This window comes from Mustela nivalis (genome assembly GCF_964662115.1).
Source record: "Mustela nivalis genome assembly, chromosome: 9".
In the NCBI taxonomy this organism is placed as follows: domain Eukaryota; kingdom Metazoa; phylum Chordata; class Mammalia; order Carnivora; family Mustelidae; genus Mustela; species Mustela nivalis.
In genome coordinates this window covers 113,690,660-113,703,876 of record NC_139028.1, presented here as the reverse complement: position 1 = coordinate 113,703,876, position 13,217 = coordinate 113,690,660, and the positions used below count along the sequence as shown (strand labels likewise).

At 49.3% G+C, this 13,217-nt stretch overlaps 1 long non-coding RNA gene across 1 annotated transcript in view; it reads left to right on the top strand.

The window, feature by feature from the left end:
* The window catches only part of LOC309873288, a 39,430-nt gene that overhangs the window by 11,441 nt on the left and 14,772 nt on the right, over positions 1 to 13,217 (top strand). Inside the window, exon 5 of the long non-coding RNA XR_014316258.1 lies at positions 11,842 to 11,985. This is a non-coding gene — a long non-coding RNA (uncharacterized lncRNA). The remainder of the gene's footprint in view (positions 1 to 11,841; positions 11,986 to 13,217) is intronic.

The following is a 13,217-nucleotide window of genomic DNA, read 5'->3' as shown; positions in this document are numbered from 1 at the left end:
TTGTTTCTAACACTCAGAATCCATTGCTTCTCACTGATATCATATAGACACTGGCGGATACTCGGTACTTAGCACCATGCTGTACGTGGGGGGTACAACCGGCAGGTGTCCTGCTCCTGGGGACAACACCAGCCTGCAGAGATTCATTTGTAAACCAGGAACAACTGGTATTTTATCTTGGTCGCATCATAATTTCATTTTTGTAGTATGGCCTAAAAAACCTAGGCTCCCCCAAAGATCAGCCAAGTACATGGGAAAATTAGATTTATTCATTCACTGAACAAATAATTAGTAAGCATCTGTTATCGTCAGGCACTCAGCCAGATGTCAGGACTGTAACAGAAAATGAAACTGACAACCCTGTTCTCTTGGCGCTTAGGCAGTCACAGAAGGAGACAGAAAAATCATGTCAGTACATAATCTGAGCTGAGAATTTTGAAGAAAAAAAGGGTAAGGGAGAGAGAATGACCCGAGGCAGGGGTGGGGGGCCTGCTCTTTGAGATGGGGTGGCTAGGAAGGCCTTTCCCATGAGGGGACTCTTGAAGCAGAGACCAGCAGGAGATGAGGGAGAAGCAGCGGTTTGGAGAAAATCCTTCCCAGGCAGGGAGGGGGCCCCACAGGGGACAAATCCTCTAAGTGGGCAGTGGCCTGGCCTGTTTGAGAAAGAAGTCACCAACTAAACTCCTGGACTCCACCGTTTCCTTGTCTGCAAGTCTGTGGGCTTGTCGGGAGGAACAGATGAAATCCTTTATAGAAATATTTATGTCTACCATCAAGCACGGTGTAGAAGTTATCCTCTTTGTATTGACCTTATCAAGTTTTTGTAGAGTGTCTAAAACCATTGGGATTATAATTATTATCTTACAGTTCTGCCCTTTCATTTTTTTTATTATTGTGGTGAAATTCACATAACATACAATTATCTGTTTGAAAGTGTACAGTCCAGCGGCATCTGGTGAGTTCATGCTGTTGAGCAACTACCTGGCTTCTAGCTTTTTCATCATCCCACTCTTACGTTTTTCATATTTGTTTCCATCACTGCTCTTGAAAAAAGATCCCCCCACCACCACCCTGCCCCATACCGGACTTTGACCTTCGTGCTTCTGACTGGCCTTCACCAGTTCCAATGACTCATCCATATGTCTATTCAAAAGATGTTTATCAAGGATCTACTCTGCAGGGGAACTATACTACGTAGGTACTGAGGCCGCAACAGTGGCAAGGAACACAGAGGTTCTTGCATTTAGGGGACTTATAATCTAGTAGGGATTTAGACACTGATTATATAATTATCAGAAAATTTATTTACATTAGATCAGTTCCTGGGATGCCTGGATGGCTCAGTGGGTTAAGCTTCTGCCTTCAGCTCTGGTCATGATCCCAGGGTCCTGGGATCAAGCCTCCCCTCGGGCTCTCTGCTCAACGGGGAGCCTGCTTCTCCCTTTGCATGCCATTTCCCCTTTGTGCTCTCCCCACCTCCCCACAAATAAATAAATAAATCTTTAAAAAAAGAAAAGAAAAAGAAAAATAGGGGCACCTGGGTGGCTCAGTTGTTAAGCATCTGGGATTGAGCCCTGTATCAGGCTCCCTGGTCATCAGGAAGCCTGTTTCTCCCTCTCCCACTCCCCCTGCTTGTGTTCCCTCTCTCTCGCTGTGTCTCTCTGTCAAATAAATAAAATATTTAAAAAAGAATTTATAAAAAAATTAAAATTTAAAAATACAAAATAAAAATAGATCATTGTTTATGTAAAAATGTTTTGAAAATTGTGTTTAAAGCATCTGCGAAATTCTTAATGTTTTTTTTTAAAGATTTTATTTATTATTTGAGAGCGAGAGAGTGCGTGAGAGCAAGTGGGGAGACGGAGAGGGACAAGCAGACTCCGCACTGAGCTCAGAGTCCAACTTGGGGCTCAATTTCAGGACCCTGAGATCACGACCTGAGCTGAAATCAAAAGTGGGTTGCTTAACCAACTGAGTCCACCCAGGAGCCCCAACATTTGTGGATTTATTAAAGCTACCAGAAGTGAGATGCCACTAGCTAGTAAAGCTTAGGCTAACATGACCGTATTGATTTTATAATTGTGTCCTTAGTTTAGAGATCCTGAAAAAGAAAGATCACCTGGGGGAAGTGACCTGGATTAAGTTAGGGTAGCGAGCAGGAAGGCGGGTAAAGTAAAAGCTGTGATGCTTCATTCACTTCCTCCTGATAACAGACCTCATCTGTTGAGGTCAGCGCGGACCGCTCGCGTTAGCACTGCACCCATTTTATAGATGTGGAAACGGAGATCTGGAACGCTGTGCCTTGCCTACTGCCACCTGGTGGGGATTTTATTTAGCTTTGGCCCTCTGTCTGGTAAAGCCGAAAAGCATTTTGCCCCCTAGGGGTCAGTGATGCACCTGCCTGGGAGAAGACTTGTCCGGCGGGTCCTCCTCCACGCAGCCCTATTGGTGTGCGCACAGCCTTCCAGGAGAGGGCGCTGCGAGGCTGGCCTCAGAGCTGCCTCACCAGACCTCCCGGGCCCCTGCCCTCCCGCAGCACCGCCCCCTCCCAGACTTCTGACCCAGCGAGCTCCCAGCACTCTCCGGCCCTTCTTGCGCCCCAATGCGTGCATCTGTGTTTTCCTAGATGATTGTTTCTTAATCACGCCGAGGAATTACAAATCATGGCTGGGAACCCAAGTTACCTCAAGTGACGAGCCTAGTGATCACCAAAACCTAGGTACAGCCCCCGGGCAGGGAGCCACAGAAACTGCTAGCGAGGTCCTCGCAGCCACGCGGTCCTGCGGGGCCACGCTGGTGCCAACACCGCACGTCCGTCATGTCGGCGGGCTCGTCGGATTTCTTGAGGCAAGGTGACCTGGCAGCATTTCCACCCCACCCACAGCTAGTTTCGCTTTCCTAATGTTGTTAAAAAGTGCCTTCTAACTGAAGTAGGGTGGTTGAGCAGGTTCCAACATTTTACTTAATTTTCTAACATGGCCATTGGGGATTGCTTCCTCCGAGTGGGTCCCTTTTGCTGCTTCTCAGCAAGATGCCCACCGCCGTCCTCTCTGGCATTTGTCCAGAGGCCAGGTTCTGAGAGCTTTGGGGCTGTGGTTTAATTTTAACCGTCAAACCTTCTTTTAGAATAATTACTTTTTAATCTGGGAAAAGCCAGTTTTCGAGAGAGCAGGAACGCCTCCTCCTGCCCAGGAATCAAGCACACGGTCATGTTCAGTGACTGCTGATATCTCTCGTTTTGAAAGGGGAGACCGATTTGGTGGAAAGAAAGGAAAACAAACATTGTGGATACGGCATTTTGAAGGACTATTTCAATGTCTGCTTTCACCAATGGTATAAAGGCTGGGTGTCCCAGGAGAGTGGGCCGGGTTGAGCACTGAGGGACAGGATGATTTAGAGACCCCTGAGCCAGCCCTAGGCTGAACGCAGCAGAGAATGGCTTTGCAGACCTGTCCTGTGGTCAGCCACGCGACAGCGAGTTTCCTGGGACAACCTCAGTTTTGGAGTCAGAAGATACACTGGCCCTTTGCCAGGCCATGCCTCAAGACTGCTGCCACTCCTCGGTTCGGAAAATGTGGTCATGAACGAGGCAGGTGAGCAGTGACGGGCGTTGTCTCCTTAGCAGTGACCTTGCCCAGGCCGGGAAGCCGAGCTGCAATCCCCAGGGCTCCGAGCACTGGTGAGGATTCCAATTCCTTTTTCACCCATGATACAGGTCCATTGGGAATAATTACTTGTATTTGTAGGACATTAAATATTTTGGTGCAGAAAGACAGAAATCGGTTATCAACCGTTTTGAGGGGTAGGTGGCAAGCCTCTCTTTTGGTCATTAAGAAAAGTCAAAGATGAGAAGAATATGGAATATGCAATGGAGACCAATTCTGGGAAAAATGATTTATGCCAGTCCCAGCTGAGGCAAACAAATTTGGGAAGACTTACTCGTTTTATGGAAAGATTTGTGCTTGGACTTATAGAATGTGACGCTCTCCGGGAGCATTTCAGTAGGAGGGAGGACAGAAAACCTGGAGACGACCTATCACAAGCTGGTACCAGTGGAAGATGGGTCTTAAGCGAAAATAAAGGGTCTCATTACCCAGGGAGTCGGTAAGGGCTGAGGCTTCCCTTTAGAAAAATCTGACCTTGTGCACTCTTTCAAGGGCAGGTGTGGGAAGCCAGGAATAGCCATGATGGCCCAATCAGTCCAAGAAAGCTTCTAACGGCAGAGACTGTGTCTTTCATGGCTCCTCGCTGCCGGAGTCGCCGGTTCACAGCACACAGTGCATGTCAGACCAGCACATTTATTGGCTAGATTTGATGCACGTCAGGAGAAAGATCTATCCACCTGTGACCTAATCTGGCCAAACGCCAGAACCTGGTGCTTCCTATTTCTCTTGCCTCTGGAACGGTACTGAGGAAGAAGAGAAAAAGTGCAAGTTTTATGCGCTCAGAGGAAAAAAGTCATATGGACATAAATTAGAGCAAAAAAATAAAAAAAAAAAAAAGGGAAAGAAAGAAAGCCAAGCTAATCTGGGATTTTGATCACCACTATGAAGGCGTTTCTGTTTCGTCATTCAGTTTCTAGCACGGCCTCCAGCTCAGACCTGTGCAGCCATGTCTCAGGAAACTCCTTCCCTGCTCGGGCCCTCTCCCTGCCCCCTGGGCTCAGTTACTCATTTCGACCCGAGCTGCCACATCCCAAGACACCCCTCTTTCCCGAGTCCTCCCCACGTACCTGCCAAAGGCAGAGGGCTTGGGATGGCACTCCCAGGGTTATGCTAGGCTTCTCGAATGGTGGTGTCCCCCTCTCCCCCAGGAAGGTCTTCTACCTGGTGATGCCCTAGAGGAGCCCTGGGAGGTAACCGCGTGGGCACTGATTCAGTGTGGGGCAGGCAGAGAAAGAGAGCACAGGTGTAGAGACCTAGCCGGTGGAGCTAAATCAGCCCAAGGAAAGGCAAGTCTGTCTCCACCTGGTTTGGGGCTGGCAGGGCAGTGTCAGAAACTTTGGCCCCATGACTTAGGATGTCATGAAGATTTTTCCCAGATTCCCTTGTCTTAAGGTTTTTACTCATTCGACCACACACAGGATTGGGACTTTCCTTTTGTCTTGGTTATATCCTCCGAATCACAGGAAAACCCATGAGAAGGATAGAGCCTGAAAAATAAGAACTCACAGGGGAGGCTCCGCATACTGGGGTAGATGGCAGAAGCTGTGGGATATTAGGGGTTGGCTGTGGACTTGACCTCGGGGCACGACGAGAACACTTCTGCATTATCAGTCTGTGAAAAATTTCCTCTAAATAGTCTTGGACGGAAAGGAATGGAATCAAGGGCTTAAGTTGGATGGATGAAGTTGACCTAGTTCTAAGGCTGACTGTCTGTTTAATTAATAGAGCATTGCATGGTGTGGGGCAGCAAGGTCACGCACAGCCCGAGATACCAGCGGCGCTGTCCTGGGGCTCTGGAAAAAGTGGTGACGAAGTATTCAGCTTCAGGCTTATTTTATCTAAGTCTCCGGGCTGCAATGGATCAGAAATAGAGTAAATATTGAAGTGGCATCACAGATATTGGTTCTAAAAACAGACTGACTGGGAAGGGCGAGCATCTTAGACCCTGCCAGTGCAGCCATGCCCCAGATGAGTGACGTCACCCGCATGTGCCTCGTGATGACGTGTGCCTCGACGTGGGGCGCCCCTGCTGCTGGTTTGGATGTTGCCCCACGTGGGCCGACAGTGCTGACGGGGTGATTCCTGTGTTAGACCTACCCTGTCAGCAAGACGCTGTTCGTATGATTAGTTTGCCCCATTGTAGCACATTATGCACAATCTAAGTTCAATTAAATGAATGTTTAGAGATACTGTAGGTAGGGGCACCTGGGTGGCTCAGTTGGTTAAGAGGCTACCTTCGGCTCAGGTCGTGGTCCCGGGGTCCTGGGATCGAGCCCTGCATAGGGCTCTATGCGCAGCGGGAAGCCTGCTTCTCCCTCTCCCATTCCCCTTGCTTGTGTTTCCTCTCTCACTGTCTCTGTCAAATGAATGAATAAAATCTTAAAAAAAAAAAAGAAATACCATAGGTAGAAAACACTAGAAAGCACTAGAGCAAACAGAGATTACTGAACTGAAAATGCTTTGAACTAGAGCATTAGAGAAGCTTGTGAACTTGTAGGAGTTAACCATGGTGAGTACCATATCTTACGGGAATCATCTAAGTCCCTAAAGGATCTTGGTGCTGTTTAAGAGGTGTTTTGGGGGTAGCCGGGGCAGACCAGGGAGGGGCAGCTGGAGATCAGACATGTCAAAGCATCTTTGAATGCCAGGAGTTATCTCCCTGTACAGAACCCTGGGGACTGAATCATTCAGACCAGTTGCCTGTGCGGGTAGGTGGAGAAGCTGTGAGGAAGAAGTCCTCGAGCCAACTCTGGAGGACACGCTTAGAGACGAGCATCCTCTACTGCCTCTTTGATGTCAGGGGTGAAGTACTTGAACTCCAGACCTCACTACAAGATGTGAAGAGTCACTCCAAATTTAACAAGCTCATTAAACTTGTATGTTGGACGGTCTACACGTCCGGCTTTAGAGAAAACACACAGAACGCTCCAGCCACACCTTCTCAAACCCCTTAGCTGACAGTTTTTGTTCTAATTACTCTAGTGAGCGTCTCTATTGTTTACAAAGTTTGAGGAAGGCAGGGCGGGGGGGTATTTGTACTTTGGTACACTTTTTAGGATGGAGGGAGTCAAATTCAGCCATTTTTGAAAGTCAGTCAGAACTCTCAGATTACCAAAGACCACCACAGCAGGGGACCCCCCCACTCCCACCTCCCCATACACACATGCGCACACAATCAGCAATCTGTCTCATTTGCTAGGGCCATAGGGCCAGTGTCCATGTTTTTAGGTTTGTATGTATTTCTTTTCTCCTTTAATTTTTTGAGTTAGGCTCCATACCCAGCATTGAGCCCATCATGGAGTTCGATCCCATAACCCTGAGATCATGACCTGAGCTGAAACCAAGAGTTGGATCCTCTACCGACCGAGCCCCCTCAGGTGCCCTGTTTGCTTTGTTTTGATGAAATGAAAAATCTTCTGCCCTTTTCCTTCCTTCTTTCTTTCCTTGGATATTGATAAGATCCATAGGATAAAGGTCATATAAAATACTCTGAATTACCTCCAGAAGAGTGCAGCCTGACTCACTACTACCCTTGGATCACTTCCTGTGCCCCCACAGTCCAGGGTTTCTATCTGCTACCCTGGGGATGCCGCCCTAGAGAAAGCAGGAGGGCCTGGGCCCCAGCACCACAGGGTCCTGTGGTGGGAGCTGCTCATACCCGACCTGGGCATCAACACTCTTATCTCCAGAAGTAGGATACATGGTAGTTCAGCCACAGTGTCTCCTCATCATGGGGCCTGCCATCACCATCGGTGCGACTTGCCAGATTAAATATTTCCAGTCCCTGTTTCAGGAATGATTCGAAGGTAGACTGGAGGTAAGATGATCTTCGTGAAACCTAGGAACCTAGGATGCACGCTCACGAGGTGTTCTTAAAGACCAGGCAGCAGGGAAATGGTGACCACCCCCCACCCTGCCACTCCCTGGGGAGCTGAGATGTCAGAAATCTTGCTTCAAGGACACAGTGAAGCCCCGCATTCCCCGAGAGCTCTGGCCCAGAACAGCCCGGGAGCCCGGGATCAGGGAACAGCACAGTAACTGCGAACCCCATCAGCTACATACCGTCGCCCTCCTTCAAGCTGCTGCAGATAAGGGTGCGGCCGTGCCGGGGCAGGTTGCCCTTTCCAGACTGGTTCCTCTTGGGTAGCACTCTTCAGTGACTCTCAAGTGTCTCCTTCACCCAGAACCACCTTCCTTTGTGGGTTGTAAAGCGGTTAGATTTTCTGTAAGAAGAAAATCCTGTGCCCCCACAGAAGACTGTGGGGGCACAGGAAGTGATCCAAGGGTAGTAGTGAGTCAGGCTGCACTCTTCTGGAGGGGGTTTGATCTGGGTGCCTCAGAGAAAGGGGATCCTCTGGGATCCTAAGGGCTCTTCATCTGTGGGAGAGCCTTAAGGACAAGGGAATCTTCTAGAGACAATGTGTGTCAGGGCAGGGGAGTGGTTGCAGAAAGAGACTCTGGAGTGAGCCCAGAGTCCAGTGGGAACTCTTTAAACCCTTACCAAGAGGAACCTGGCAATGGTTGAGTGATGAGAGAGAAACAGCAGAGGCTCAGGGAGCTTGAGAACATGGGACAGTGGCCATGGACCAGGCAAGAGGAGAACTTTCGTGATGCTAATTAACTAGACCAACTAAAAGGGAATATGGCATTTTTTTTTTTTTTGGTCGCCAAAAGGTGTCCTTAGTGGAAAAAACTGTGTCAAATCCCACTGTGGAGCGACAAAGTTTTGGTCGCCAAGGTCTTGAAAAAGAGACAGCAAGCCTTGCAGCTCTCAGTGGTTCATTTCTGTGTTTCTGTCACCAAAATTTGCCAATTCGACGTCAAGTGACTCTTAGTGTTTTTACGAGCATGCCTGTGCTATTTGATTGTCTTCTGAACAATTTGGAGTGTTAAGAAAACATCAGCGAAGTCAGCAGCCAACAATTCCAGGAGCCTGGGTTCCACCCAAGGCTTCTCTGGGAAGTTGAGGCCCTTCCTCCTACCATTCACCGTGTGGGACGCCTGTCATCCTTCTGGCTGGACACATGCCCTTCCTGAGGAGAACTGGGCTCCTGCCCCAACATTTGTGTGTGTGCGTGTGTGTGCGTGTATGTGTATATGGAGGGGGAGAGGGAGGAGAGAGAGTTCTGCCGCCCGTCTGCGGTGCTTGCCACCAGTCCGTGGAGAGCTTTGAGCTGAGGCAAGGTGTAGCAAGAGTGACACCAAGTGCCAACACTAGGAGCTTTGCTGTGGCGTCAGATGGTGTTTTCTCCCCTCAAATTATAGGAACAGAAGAGCTTACTTAGCTCCTGTCCACAGCATTCACCTCAAAGAGAGGGTGACGAGAGTCTCCAGAGGCTGCTTCGATGTCCATATTGTTCTCTGACCATTCAGACGAAGGGATCGGCTCTCTGGGACTTAGATGCAGAACTGGGGTGGCTCGGTCAGTTGAGTGTCGGGATTCTTGGTTTCAGCTCACGTTGTGACCTCAAGCTCATGATCTCAGGGTCTTGAGATCAAGCCCTGGGTCAGGCTACATGTTCAGTCAGGAGTCTGTTCCCCTCCCTCTCCCTCTGCCCCTCCCCCTCACTCATGCATGTGCACGTGCACACGCTCTCTCTCGCTGTCTAAAATAAATAATTTAAAAAAAAAGAATTGGGGCTTTAAATAGATTTTTAAAAATAAAAGTCAAGGTGGACTCTGTTGTTGGCCAGAACACGACGCAGAGATCCAGGATGCCCATTCAACCCAACTGATCCATCAGCTTCTTCTGGAGAATCAGAAGGACCACAGGTGGACCCTTCTTGCTGGTGACAGAGAGCTGTCAGGTTACCGAGGCAGGTGGAGGGTCACCTTTGTATGCATGGAATAATCTGCTTGTTCAAAACAAAACAAAAAACACTGACTCACTTCCCTGTGTCTGTTCTAGAGGCTGCTCCTGACTCAGGGTCCCTAGGGCTAGAAATCTACCCCGTTAGTCCTGGGTGGGGACCTAGGATGCATATTCTTATGAAATGGCCCCCTGGGAGGGACTGGGCACTTTGAGGGGCAGAGAATCCTGTGGGCTGCTTCGAGAGATCTCCCTGGCGGGCAGGCTGGACTCCCGGGGACCGCCCTCCCTCAGACTTCTCCCCAGGGGAGGAATATGGCCAAGTTGGTATTTGCCTTCTGGCCAGTCCTTGTTCTCAGCTTGGAGCCTACTTGGTTTCTTCCTTCTTGGGAGATAAGAAGGAAATAGTTTTGTTTGTCCAGGTGCCACCAGTCCAGTGACTGATTCGGGCACATGAATGTCTTCAGGGTGTAGTATCAGATCTAGCCCCCCTGACGTCTCTATTCCTGATCCGGGTGTGCTGTAAACAACAGCTTGATTCAAAACTGGGAGGCACTGGGAAACCCTTTAGGTAGGAGATTTCCTTTTTTGGGGGGGGGGTAGGAGATTTCGAAATGAGGTTTCAATTGGAAAAAATACAGCGGGGTGAGGTTCTAAGGAATAAAAGAGACAGAAAACACTCCATCCCAGCTCTCGCCTGGATCACGGGGATAAACAGAAGAACCTAGAAAAGCCTAGAGCGGAGGCAGTGGGGGGCAGCCGACAGGAGCGCACAGCTGTCCTTGCCTCTTCCGCCACCGACAAGGAGGTGAAGCCACACCCCAGGGTTTCAGTCCAGGACATGTCAGCAGCAGCAAGGTACAGATAGATCAGAAGCCCCCACAGAAGAGAGAGGGACCTGGGCCGGGGACAGGGGAGCAGGGTTGGCAGGAGGATTAGGAGAAAAACTTAGTTACAGAAAGATTTGAAAAGGCTTGTTGGGTCATGGAGGAGGGGAGTAGGAGAAACAAGGAGGAAAGGTCGGGAACCAGAGCTTCGGGGAGCCCCGCAGGAGGGGCAGCCTTGCGCTGCGGACGGCTGGGCTCCAGCTCAGGACACCCCAGCATCGAGTGACTCTGAGTGGCGGGTGCCTGTGACATGAAGAGCACAGAGGAAGGTGCTGCCTGGGTCCCGAACCCGACAGAAGGTGGCCTTGAGAAGGAGAGGGACACCTGGGCAACAAGGAGAGGAAGAGCCACAAAACGAACTCCGAAGAAGAAAAGGAAGTGAACAGAAGACAAGGCAGGAAGGCGGGAGGGGCGTCGAGAAGGAGCGAACAAAGAGAGAAAAGGAGAGTGAAGATCTGAAGGCCTTGGAGAGGCACCGTCAACAAGGAGTCTCCAAACGTGGTGGGGCGGTGCTCAGCTTGTCAGCGGGTCAGCAGATCCCTTGCATCTAGAGGGAGGAGGGAAGTGGCGCTCTTCGAGGGGGCAGTTGGGCACCACACTGCGTAAAAACCTTGCGTGGCCCTGTCAGAGCCAGCTAACCAGTTATGAATGAGAGGGGTTTATGATTCATTGGCGTGCCTCCCACCTCCGCCCAGAAGCCATGACTTCCCTCGTCTCGTGCAGGGCGCGGACCCATCTAACCAGAACCACCGCCCAGCCTCTCCCAGTCTCCTTAGATGACGAGCTGTGGCATCCTCGGTCCGCCCAGCTCAGCCCCAAGCATCTTGCCCAAACATCAGTAAACAAGTACGGGTAGACTTCTGTGCTTTGGGCCACTTCTCCCCTTTCCCAGCGCCCAGCACACACGAACCAGGGGTCTCTCAGCACAGGCTCTGTATTCTTACCTTAGAGGGCAGTCAGAAGGTCTCCAAAACCCTTCCTCTGAGCTCAGAGTGAGTTTACTTGCTTTGGCTTTTTAAAATCTGCAGCCACGGACCAGGACATCAGCATCCCTGAGCCACGTGGGAAAATTGCTTCCCCCACCCCTGCCCCCACTCCAGCGTATCCAGCATTCCCAGCAGCCAGCGCGACCTTGACCTGTGCGCAGCTGGCCAGCTTTCCTGCTAAGGCTGAGCCAGGGATGAATGTTATTAATGACAACCTCTCGCGTTCGTTTAGGGATTTATACCTCACAAAGCAAATAATTATCTTATTTAATCCTCACAGTAATCCTGTGTTACTGTTACTTCCACTTGATAGTTTCTGAAAGATAAAGTGCCTTCCTCAGGGCCAACTGAGGAAGAGTTGGGATTCATTCATTCTCCGACTGCACATCCTCTGGGCTTTCTCTACAAGGTCATGGGCCCCCTAGAGATTTCAGAGTAACAGCACAGTTGTGATTCCTGGATCTCTTTTTCTAACCCCCACTTCTGCACCTCAGGAGACCTCCGACATCAGCCTTCCTCATACATTTCCTCTGCCAAAGACTCTTTCGAAGTCCCCTGGAAGTTTTCATTGCAAAATCAAAAAGGGATCATTGTAGGAAAAGTATAAAAGATAGATGAACAAACAAGACAATAAAACTGTAAGTCCACCGTTGAGTAATAACTCAGTACTGTAAGTGCCGTGTCTAGTCTTCTGTAATTTTTATGATGTGCGCGTAGACTTACTTGTATTTACCAAGATTAAAATGGGCCCACCCATAACACTGTTTCAGAATATGTTTTTAACACTTAGTATATTGCCAACATTTTCCTGTTAGGAAATATTTTTATACCATCGTGTTTATTGGATACATAGTATTTCGTTATAATTCTTAATGGTTCTCTAGAGTTAAATGCTTAGATTGTCCCTATTGTTTCATGATTACGACCAGTTCTATGATAGACTTCTGGATCTGATTTTAATTTCCATTTCTTTGATTTTGAACGAAGCTGAATTTTTTTCATATGATTTTGATCATTTGAAGCTCGTTCATGAATAGCGTATTCATCCTATTTACGGCTTTCAATGGCATATATTATTTTTTATTGATATATAAGAACTCTTTATACAGAGGCTGAATTTGTATCTGCTAAAATCTCATTTACATCTCATTTCAAAGCCCATTTTGAAGCGGGGTCCATACTGATTTCCCTGACTCTCCCAACCAGCCCGTGGATGCTCTGCTCTTTTCCTCTACTTTTTCTCCTTTTGCGTTCCCCTCAAACAGAGAAAACTTTTTTTTTAATTTTTTATTTTTTATAAACATGTATTTTTATCCCCAGGGGTACAGGTCTGTGAATCAGCAAAACAGAGTAAACTTTTAAAGGCCTCCTCCTTCAGTGCTCACCCCCACAAGCACTCTGGCCTCCTTAGGGAACACCACTCCTCCCCTCCTAGGCACCAAGGCCGGTAAGGACGACCCCCATCCCTTCCGCCCTGACCTCCCAAACCTCACCCCCCCCCTCCCCTTACACCAGCCTCTGGCTTGGGGGGTGATGATGAACCCCCCCAAGGCTTCTGAATAGCGCTTCGGAAAACCCTGACTTGAGCCTCTCAGAACCTCTGGAAAATGCTGGAAACGAATGCTCGGGGGTGTTAGAAGAGAATCATCTTGTAGGGGAGGAAGTATTAGGTCTCTCGTGGCAGGACTGGAGAGAACCCCACTCTCTGAGGGCCCCTCTTGCTTCTGAGCAAGGCCCTGTGGCACGGGTGGCTGGCAGCGAGCCTGAGGGCCTCCTGAGTCTCAGGCAGTCCGCTCTTCTGCCCTGTTATTACCGCCGGCAGGTTTGTTTGTGCCTCTGGCAAAAGGGACGCAAGTCCTACCAGTTCTCC